The sequence below is a fragment of the Haliotis cracherodii genome, unplaced genomic scaffold (assembly GCF_022045235.1).
Source record: "Haliotis cracherodii isolate W230 unplaced genomic scaffold, xgHalCrac1.p SCAF_18, whole genome shotgun sequence".
Taxonomy (NCBI): Eukaryota; Metazoa; Mollusca; class Gastropoda; order Lepetellida; family Haliotidae; genus Haliotis; species Haliotis cracherodii.
In genome coordinates, this window is record NW_027266273.1 from 20,669,187 (window position 1) to 20,680,709 (window position 11,523).

General features: G+C 38.4%; 1 long non-coding RNA gene across 1 annotated transcript; it reads left to right on the top strand.

Moving 5' to 3' along the window:
- The first annotated feature begins 9,338 nt into the window (after positions 1 to 9,338).
- LOC139465385 (uncharacterized) lies at positions 9,339 to 10,833 on the top strand. Its single transcript, XR_011653167.1, has 3 exons — positions 9,339 to 9,492; positions 9,988 to 10,029; positions 10,432 to 10,833. It is a non-coding gene; the product is annotated as an uncharacterized lncRNA (long non-coding RNA).
- The last annotated feature ends 690 nt before the right edge of the window (positions 10,834 to 11,523 follow it).

Sequence of the window (11,523 nt, forward strand, 5' to 3'; positions counted from 1 at the left end):
GGAAGAGTCGACTTACAACGCCAGACCTAGTGAGGCAGGATGTGAGACGATCGACCTCCAGTCCTTCAACTCTAATATACATTACAGTCAACATTTAATGCCGCCACGCCACTAACTAGCATTGGAGCTGATTGATGTAAACCGACATTGTTCTTCCATCTGACATCTGTGCAATAATTCGTTATATCATTCCGTCACTATTATGCCTATAAAATGATTGTACACGGAATGAATGTATGTAACATTGATTACAAAACGTATTTATGGCTGATGCTGTCAACTTGTCAATTATGTATTATCGCCAATAATTAATCTTCATTAAATTGCTGTACTATTTATGGTTTTTTTTATTGTTCAGTAATCCATCTTTAGATCGCACCGACACATTTGACGTTTCTTACCAGACTGTTAATCTGCCGGTCATGGCGGTAGGCAGCACAAAATTACAGTTTAACTTGGCCAAGCGTATATAAAAATACTGCCCTACGAGACTAAAATATATCAAGACTCTTTCTAGATTTAATTCTATTATTCTCATAACTGGTAACAAAAAATAATGTTGTAAATCATAGCATTGTGTGTGTGTGTGTGTGTGTGTGTGTGTGTGTGTGTGTGTGTGTGTGTGTGTGTGTGTGTTTTCATCGCGTGTCAATTAAGTTCATAATTGTAAATATTCTGTAAAATATACTCTTGTGCCACCGTGAGTCGCCTTGAGAATAAGACGACTTTACTTGACCTAACCATGCCTGTTAACCGTTGATTGCATTAATACAGCGACATCCACAGTTAAGAATTTAAGTACCCATTAATACACTACTACTACTACTTCTACTACTACTACTACTACTACTACTACTTCTACTACTACTACTACTACTACTACTACTACTACTACTACTACTACTACTACTACTACTACTCTACTTCTTCTTCTACTACTATGAAAGGTGAAAGAGAAGGCTTTCTGTTTGCTGCTAAGGACCAGTCACTTCCCACTCGAAACCGTCAATGTGTAATTTTGCATCAAAATGTAAATATGAAATGTAGGATATGCAATGAATTTAATGATACTGTCCAACACATTGTCAGTGGATGCCCAGCTATGGCACAAACACAGGATCCTAAGCGACATCATCCATGGCTCGATCATTTTATCACGTCTTCGTCATGCTTGTGGTTTTGACACAGAAGTCCATGCATGGCAAGAACCAGAAAATGTAGAGGGCGTCATGGAAAATGATCAATACACAATTTATTGTTTGGAATAGGTCCGTATACAGCCTCAGACCTATCCAGGCCAACAAACCTGTTTATTTGATAAATCCAATAAAATCATCTATGTCATTGAATTTTCTATTCATTTTGACCCAAATGTGATTGATACGATTCAGGAACAACATGGCAAATATGCGGACCTCGCTTTCGAAATGTCACGATTGCATCCCTAGTACCAAATTGTTCGACTCCCCATTGTTCTCGGTGCCTTAGGTTTGGTACCTGCCAATCTGTTGACTGACATTGGGTGAGTACTCAGGGTTGCTGCCAGGAATTCAGCCCTCATGACAATCTGTGTAATGCAGAACGCTGCAGTGTTGTTGTTTTTCACATTCTTGGAAAGGTTCTGGGTGGGTGAGATGTCCCATTCTCAGTTCTTTATACCGTGATTATTCTGTCCTTGCATAATGGTTTGTACGTTTATCTATAGTGAATTTATTCAGATATATTATGCTTCCAACAAACATCATTTCAGAGAGCAGCGTTCAAGGAATAATTTAAGTTGTTGAGTGAGTGAGTGAGTATGGTTTTACGCCGCATTTAGAAATATTCCATGAATATCACCAGAAATGGACTTCACACATTGTACCCATGTCAGGAATAATTTAGGTTGAGATATGAAGAACTGATTTAAGATACTAAAGTATGTGTAAAGTAAAACAACATGCAAAGTAAGAGAAAACGTCACTAAACAAAAACATAATTGAGGATGGAATTGAGGTAGGGACATAACCCACACCATTGTTTAATTTCATTTTGTGATACTATCGTCAATTTTAACCATGCCGGTTAAACCCAACATAAGACATTTTACTGCTCACATTTTGTCAGTCAAGCAATCGTTTTAAACGTCCAAACAGCCAGGAAAATGACGATATACACTCATATTTAAAATGGCTAAACAGTAAAAGAAACAAGAAATGGTCCTCAATGATCATGTATTTGATATGGGTAAAAAGTTGCATTTTGGACCTCAAATTTGAAGTGTTTCGCCGAATGTTTTTTGAGCCTAGTAACGTTGTGATAACGTTTGTATTTTTTTAGTCAAATCCAATTTTCAAGTGCATAATCATCTTTTACCCGGCAGTTTATATTCTTTTGCAACGCGTAATATTTACGTCATTCTAAGTAGCATTCTGAGCGCCGACAAATATCAGACCGGCACAGCCCGCAGCAGCACTCAACTCGAACTTATGTCATCAATTCTTGTCATGATAAACACTTCCATACAACATAAACGACGTCAGCTAATATCAAATATATCAGTCGTTTTTCGATCGCGTAAGCAATGATGAAAATGGCTCACACTGTCTTTATATCATAGCCTTAGGGCACGTCGTGTCCTCCTCGCTAACAGGATCGGCGAGACGACTTGCTGGAAAGTAAGAAATGAACACGACCGTAGTTTCTGAAGCGTGTTATATGAATGAATCTGGAGTTTATTCACAAACCCACTTGGGTGTGAGGTCGACCATAGCTTAACGAACCTGGTCCCTGAGATGGTTTCTGATTGACACTCGTCACATGCAACTGTAGTGGTTGGGTTACTGGGTATCGGTTCCTGTGTACATGTCAAATGAATGATGGGACAATGCTCAATTACACGTTTAAACCAATACATTGTTACAAGTGACATGTGGCATTTCATCGAGACCATTTTATCACTAAACTGGTAAAATGTAATCAAGTAAAAATTACGTTTTTTGTTATTTCTAGATTTTCTACATTCTGTTGCTTGTCATAAGACAATAGTATTCAATTTGTTAAGAACTAGCCACTGTACGTTAAAACAATTTATTACTACAATCATATTACGAGAAAATTTGCTGATTTTATTTAGTCGGTACAGTAAACAACGGTTATAACGAACTCAAAGGGACTACTATTTTTAGTTCGTTATAACCGTAGTTCGATATATGCAGATATACAGCATAACTACAGCAAATAGTCGGGACTAAAAAGTAAGTTCGTTATATCCGTCAGTTCGTTATAAGCGTGTTCGTTATAACCGGAGTTTACTGTACTTCAAAACTTCCGAGATTACAAATGTGTTCCCCGTGAAACCTTATAGGTTCGCAATACAAACTGTACACAAAGTTTTTCCACAGGATATGTACATTATACATTATTAATAATCTCAAAATGTATTAACATATGACATGCATGACTTTCATTCCTTAGATTCTAAACCAAATACATTCATCAATATGTATGAACTGATTACATATACATGATCGTATTTCTTGTAAACGATATTATTATAATGTATTCCTAACTGTGATTGAACATGTTTGGCACACGGGTAATAAAGTACCTTTAAACACACATGAAAGCAATGGTTGGTTTGTATGTTAGATATTGTAAAAAACGGACTTGAGGATTTACAGTTATTTAGATTAATGCTGATGTTGGAGAACCTAAGAACTACATGAAGTTGACTAAGAACCTACATTGAAATTACATATTTAATTTATTCAAATTCAGTAATTCATTCAAATACTTAATTATTTAAAAAAAGATACATGTGAGCATGTCATGAATAAATACATGATAATGTGAAAACGTACATGTATATTGTAAATATGTGTTTGAACGTTGTTTAATACTACGGGACTACACGACACACACACCAGACTAAGATCATAAACCATCCACACACTACGAACAATGCTTTGTATAATATCTGCCATGTTGAACACGACCATCCGCCCTCAAATGCTCTAAGACTAAAACTTTACAGAATACATATATTATCAGGGCAGAACTGTGTTACCAAACCGTCTACACAACACCACCATAACCTCGATAGTGTGTCGAACAAGCAATGTGTCAGTGTCAAACTCCACGACACACCCATCTTTCCGCATGGTTAGCGATGCCTCCTTGACAGGCAAAATGGCTTTCCGGGCGAGCGAAGACATTTGATTCTTGTAAACAAGAGCAATCGGGAGGAAAATATTACGTCCGGTAAGCTGAATTGATATTTGATAAATCTCGACAGTAATTGCAACACTGATTTGTGTTATTGATGGGTGTTCAGCGGTAACTTACCAAACATGATACGTCTATATTCACACTGATGACGGGTAACGAGCAGATTTTATTTTAACTCGCAAAAAGTATTCTACCATGTAAGGCATTTAAGTTATTCAATTCTATGCTTGTATAAATTTGAAAAGAAAGAGATTTTATATGGATTACATTAACAAATACGAACAAGTGAATGAGTGTGTCAGCTCCTATCGTGTAGCGATGAATAATCGGTGTCACACAGAGAGTTGAAAAAAAGCTAAAATACATGACAGATGCTTTTTGTTCCAAGAGTACGTATGATGTGTTAATTGCATCAGGATGCAAAGAGGTGCATGTCGTGTAGTCGTACCTCAGAGCATTGGATATACAGGTATTCAGCAGGGGTTAAAATTTCCGACAGTTGTTTACATTTGTATGACTTCCGATGTTTGAGTAAACATGTAGCATGTCCGGTTTCATATATTCTAGAATTAGACATTTAAACAGAATACAACTGATCAATATACACGAGGGTTAAATACATGGTCTTGGTAAGTAACTGTGTTAAATTCTTCCTTGATGTCAATATCAGTTATAAAATAAGTAATCCAATCACACAATTAAAACAAAGAATACATTTCAACAATGAGACACCGTTTGATGGAGAAAGCTATTTCAATACCAACTTTTCTATTTTTAGATGTGTATAAATATCCATTGACCTCACATGATATATAACGTTTACTGTATTCTGTGAAAGCAATACTGTCAATAAAAACCAACAAAAATGTCCAGTAATTCATGTCAGTGTATGAAAAGTATCGCCATCGACTAAAATAATGTGTATTACAAACTTTATTTGCATTAGGAGGCTTGAATACCCTTCCGTGAAAATATGTTGATAGTAATACAGAAACATATATAGACACTATTTTCATCTGTAAGCTTGTGTTTTCGACTATTTGTCTTCCGGCATGTCAAGCTAAGAACACAAATTACGTAACAATACTGGTACTATTTCTTATGATTATAAAAACAAAACATCTAACATACCTGAGCGATTTGCCTTTTTAACCTACCCGTGGGGTACATTCCATTGATAGCTTCAACCGTCACTACTCTTCCGTGTATACATATGTGAACTGATAAACGCCATGGACACCAGTCCGCATTCATAACTCAGTCTTCATATTCTTCGCATCAACTTGCTATGTGTTTACTGTTTTCAAGCTCTCGTACTGACTAAAACAACTGATAGCTTAGCTAAATAAGCTCCGAAAATAGCCATGACGATTTCATCACTATCACTCGAGCAAGCGCCAGATGATGTCACGTGTAGGTCAACACTCGGTTGCCCTGTACCCGTAACAAAATCACACCAAATGCGCTAAAAATGATTGGTATGTGACCTGAGAGGTTTTCCTCGCATGCTCGACACGATATGACCGAGGTACTAGTATGTAGATCAGGCTTTTATCAGCCTATTAGCATATGTGACTTGTACAGCAAATTGAAATATGAATTTTCTTTTCCAAAGGAGGGAAACATCAATACAGAAACTGCAAGTCATGTCGATCTTACGTGGATCATGTCGCGTTATGATTTATATGAATAAACCAAATCCCACCTGGGTCATTTTTGTATGACAAACATGAATTATGTCCTCTACACGCTGCAGTACTCTCGGTACAGTGAAATCTGTTTGGGAGATCCATACACATATGAACGCAAATACTTCACTCTCATTGGTCAACTTGGGGGTAATTATCGTACACATAGTGTAGTTCCTATTGCCACAGCGGCAACGTCTTGTGATCGAGATGGTTCGTCATCGATGTCAATGTTTACATTTGGGTGAGGTAGGCAACTGGTCGACTACACGATCAGCAGACGATACTTCAGCAGACGACAACATATTCTTTGGAAGAATATTCACTTCATTTACTGGGACGACAAGCTGTAAGTATTACTGTGCCAGCTATCAAGGTCTAATAATGAAAAGTATGATGTATACTTTACACAATCAAAGAAATATGTTACATGTGAAATAAGACACTATGGTTTGTCGACATATTTCAAAAGAAATACTCTCTGAACTTTGAACTTAAGAAACGCTAGTCATAGTGACAAGCAGACGACACATCCAGACGATACATCCGGGTATATTTATCAATAACAGACGATCATAACTTACCTCTGATCTCAAACTAGTGTTATCCATGATGAGAAATTATCGCCTCTACAGGGCATCAGCACATGAAGAAAGCATCCAAATGTTTGCTGCTGTGCGTGAATCCCACGGTTTTATACACCTGTTGCGGACTTAATCTTTTCAGTTGATTGTACTATGGCTGTAAACCGTTACAAACGCCCTCGACATACGTCTGTGCCCCGGGTGGGACGTACTAACATTATACGTCCAGGGAAGCCTAGAATATTGCAAATAAACCTCTTACATGATCTTGTAAATTCATCCGCATTATGGTACAGTAACACAATCCTGCCATCTCATCACATGGCGAAATTGTTTGATGCTAATGCCTCTGTGTGGCCCTATGGGGGCCGCACCCAAGAACGACCACCCACCGGCCAGAACTCACATTGAGAAATTGACAGAGCTTCTAAACTGTCTCTCTTCATAGCTGGGCTTTATATAGCAAAGTCGCTTTGACTTTGTCAATTTAAGAAGTTATCTGGCATTCCATTTCAACATCGGCGCCCACTCGGTAGCCTCTACAACAGACCCCACCGAATGAAAGAATCCGGAGTCCTCTCCAACCCAGACGAAAGTGTTGGTAGACACATTCTTCTACTTGGCGTATATATATATAATGTCGTAATTTAAAAGTGAGCAGAGCCGTGTGTATTGCGTTATCGAAGCTACATTCTTTGCATACTGTGGCTTCATGCCTCCATATGCCGGGTGAGACCTGTGTTCTGTTAGTGATTTTTCCCCTTCAACTGCCGGCATGACCCTGTATGGGTGGGATGCCGGCTTGCATGTGATGATTGTCGCTGTTTTGTGAAGGAATAATTATACAAATGACAAGATCATTTCGCTTGACGTATTTTAGTTTCAATCTGTAAAGAAGGCATAACGTGACGAGATATGCTTTATTGATAATCACAGCTTCAGGTGAGGTATTGCTATACCATGCCAGAAATAGTACTTTGAAAAATTAGGGTAATTAATCTGACGTGATTTTCAGTTCAGGACAATTTAATGTGTAATGACATGCTAGAGTGCCATATGTTTATTACAATTCAAATGAAACATGGGTATTCAATAGTATGAAAAGGTGAGTGAGTGAGTATGGATTTCGCCGCTTTTAGCAATATTCCAGCAATATCATGGCGGGGGACACCAGAAATGGGCTTCACACATTGTACCCATGTCGGGAATCGAACCGGGGTCTTCGTGGTGACAAGCGAACGCTTTAACCACTAGGCTACCCGACAGCCCCAGTATCAAAAAGAGGTGTGGCGCTTACTTTTGATGATGAAGAACAGCATCAACAAAGACACACCACAGATAATGTGGAGCTAGACCACCGTCGTTGTGAGGACTGAGTGTGGTTTTACGCCGCTTTTAGCAATATTCCAGCAATATCACCGGGGGGGGGGGGGGGGGGGGGGGGGCACCAGAAATGGGTTCCACACATTGTACCCATGTCGGGAATCGAACCCGGGTCTTCGGCGTGACGAGCGAACGCTTTAACCACTAGGCTACCCGACCGCCCCCGTTGGGAGGAAACAGCCAAACTCGTAATACACTTTCACTTACTGATGATGGGACGTTGTATGTATATAAAGACCCTGAAAATGATTCAAGAAAACATTCCGAATCAGATTTGTTATGTGGTTGGGTTCAACTCATCAAATGAAACATGTTCACATTTGCACCGTTGCTTCTATAGGGAACATCAATTATTTCAAGAAGTTATTCCCTGGAACGTCAGATTGCATTGTAATATAACTGTTTGATTATTTGCATAAACCTATCCTTTTTAAGACCATATATTGCAATTTGAAATCAGTTCCATTTTTAGGTCTGTTACTTCTGAATATTACATTCAAATTGTGTCACGTGATCAAGAAATTGTAACAGTGTTAACTTAAGAGTTTAGAATTTCCGCACCGACGCCCACGTCAATATGATATTTCTATGCTCGAGTGTTGATATATGACATTACACAGAGTTTACTCTCTGAAAAGACCTTTAAATTGTAACATACTGTAACCATATGATATTATTACTCCATGCAGTCCCTATTGTTCGGCTTACAGTGTAACCACAAGGAATCACGTTCCGTTTATAATACAGTGTTGACTTTTTGTTCCAACCGTTGACTCCACACATCGCGAATGCCCCTCCTCTTCTACGTGCGGAGTAGCATCACGGACGTTAGAATATGGATATGTGTTTCAGTGACATTTCACATTTTTTCATGGAATTCTTTTTAGAATTATAAATGTAAAATACTCCCAAGTTATGTGAGGTATTTTATTTGCCTACCAGTCATTCTCTAAATTCTTATTTGAAGTGGTTGTATGTTGGAGCCTGTAATTGTATTTATAACCTGTATAAAATATTCGCATTCATATCTTAGGGACAATGAATAGAATGCTTTAAATGAGACTAATTGGCCATCCAGGGCTGAGAGGGTTCGTCATGTATTGGTTTGGATCCAAACGTCAGTGAATCTGGAAATGTTCTTAATTGTTTTAACAAAAGTTCTATAACTGCTGAATATCAGAAACGGCTTGATCGATCAAGGGCAGTCATTTCCACTTCTTTTATTGTCATGCACAAGTTGAAAACGTAAAGCACGTGCATCTATTGTAGTATCTGCAACCAATTCATACACTAAGAACCGTCAATGATTTGTTAGCTTTTATATTCGAAGATCTGTCACAAGAAAAATGTCTCAATAATATTATTAATCCGGCAAAATTAAAAACTCACAACAGACTTACAGGGATTAACCCAGGGATCGTTGCAGACTTCCAGGGATGAACCCAGGGATCATTCTATACCTCCATTGATGAACCTTGTAGAGTCGACAATGATGAAAGCTTGGGATCATTGATGACTTCCATTAATGAACAAAGGAGTCATTGAGGTCTTCTATTGATGAACAAAGGGATCATTGTAGACTTCCAGGGATGAACCCAGGGATCATTGTAGACTTCCAGTGACGAAGGGTAGGGATCATTGTAGACCTCCATTGATGAAACCTAGAGATCATTGTGGTTTTGATGACACCGGGTGCTCTCGATACTCGACAATGCGACAGTGACGATATGAAAACAGAATAAGGAAATGTATATGTTGTCTCATAAGCGGGTGACCTGAAATAAATGTCTTAACAAAATTGAGGTGACAGTGTGACAAACCAACACGTTAAACTTTCAGCAATACATGGTATTCTGTCTTGTCACGTCAGAAACATGTTATTGTTAGTCGTAATTACGACTTCCATCTATGTCATCACACATACCACCTGACGTGAATCAGTACTATATGAATCATCCAATATGATCATTAAATTATAACAGGCAACGTCAATCTTATTTGCCTGTCAAAAATCTTTAACTGTGTCCTAGATACCACCTGAAGCCGATGTATAATTCAGAAATAATAATAATAGTGATTCTGATAATGATGATGATAATAATAATAATATCTTGTTGCTTTAGTGATCCATCACAGTCCAGGATGACAGACTTCAAGGTGTGACGGTGAGTTTAATACGTAGTATAATGCTCGGAATAAACAAGGCTTACCCATACATCATATAGCCGAGCTGAAAGACACCAGACACTTGTTTTTGCCAATTGCACAGTCAAATGGTGTCAGTATGTCAGGTGGGTTAGATGTAAATAGAGTTATAACTATGTTAGCATTGATATCAGAAGAGTCATTATAAGTTTATACAGCCTGTGCTATGGTCTGAAATGTTTACTTGCACTGACATTTTTTCAGCTCATATAGGTTTGTTCAACGTTTCCCGGTAACTTTAATAGATTAGAGAAGCATATTTTCAATGGTTTTGCACAGATCACATTGTTTTAAAGTAAAACATTCGGACACGATGTCTCACTAATATATTTATTTCATCAAGGTTTTTCTTCTTTTTGCAGTGGTGAATACTTTACAATTGGCACTATTAAATATTTCGAGGCCTTTTCACGTGTGAAGACAATGACAAACATCTGATCTGAGAGTAGATAACCTATAAAACAACACGTATGCCATGGGCGTACAGGTTGGCAGTCCCCTGGTTGGTGCAGAAACGAGGACCTCATGCGGACCAGGGTTTGGATAAAATCCCAGCGCGACTACGCCGGATCAGATGGTCAAGCTCTGTGGTATTGGACATTGCCTATCATTGTGCGCCAATGGCGTGGGTTGTTGCTGTCATTTCAGTCATTGTTTTGCCTTGCCAGACACGTTTATTGAGCTGGAATGTGTGTTAAACAACACGGAATCACTCACTCACGCTTAGAAGGAGACCACACTATCACAGATAATTCTTTGTTTGTTTGTTGTTTAACGCTGCAGTCAGCAATATTCCAGATATATGACGGCGGTCTGGAAAATGATCAAGTCTGGACCAGACAATCAAGTGATTAGCATCGATCCAAGCACTTGGGATACGATGACATGCATCAACCAAGTCAGCGAGCCTGACCACCCGATAAGTCGATGCATGTCATCGTATCCCAACTGCGTGAATCGCTGCTCATGGTGCTCACTGGCTGGTCCAGATTCGATTATTTACACACCGCCGTCATATAGCTAGAATAGTGCTGAGTACAGTGTTAAACAACAAATAAACAAACAATACATTCACGTCTATAACAATATAACTAAATAAGCTTTCGTCACACTTGTGACAGATCTGCTTTCTGTGAAGGTTGCATATGTCATTGTTAGTGCCTAACTGGATCCTTAAAGATACTTACGGTTACTATATTTCCTATTATATACACATTATATTACATATATCACAGCGTGTGTTTCCTACATTACCAGCGTACTTTGTATGTGTAAGTCTTTAATGGAAAGTCAGAGTGCTATTGGTGGCATGCACTGACATAGACCGACATAATCAAACTTGTCAATTCTGAAGTCAGTAAGTACATTACGCAAATAAACAGGTGCCAAGCTTTATGAATGATACTCTGACCTATATCAATGAAAAACCACGGGTCACGAACCTATTAGACTGG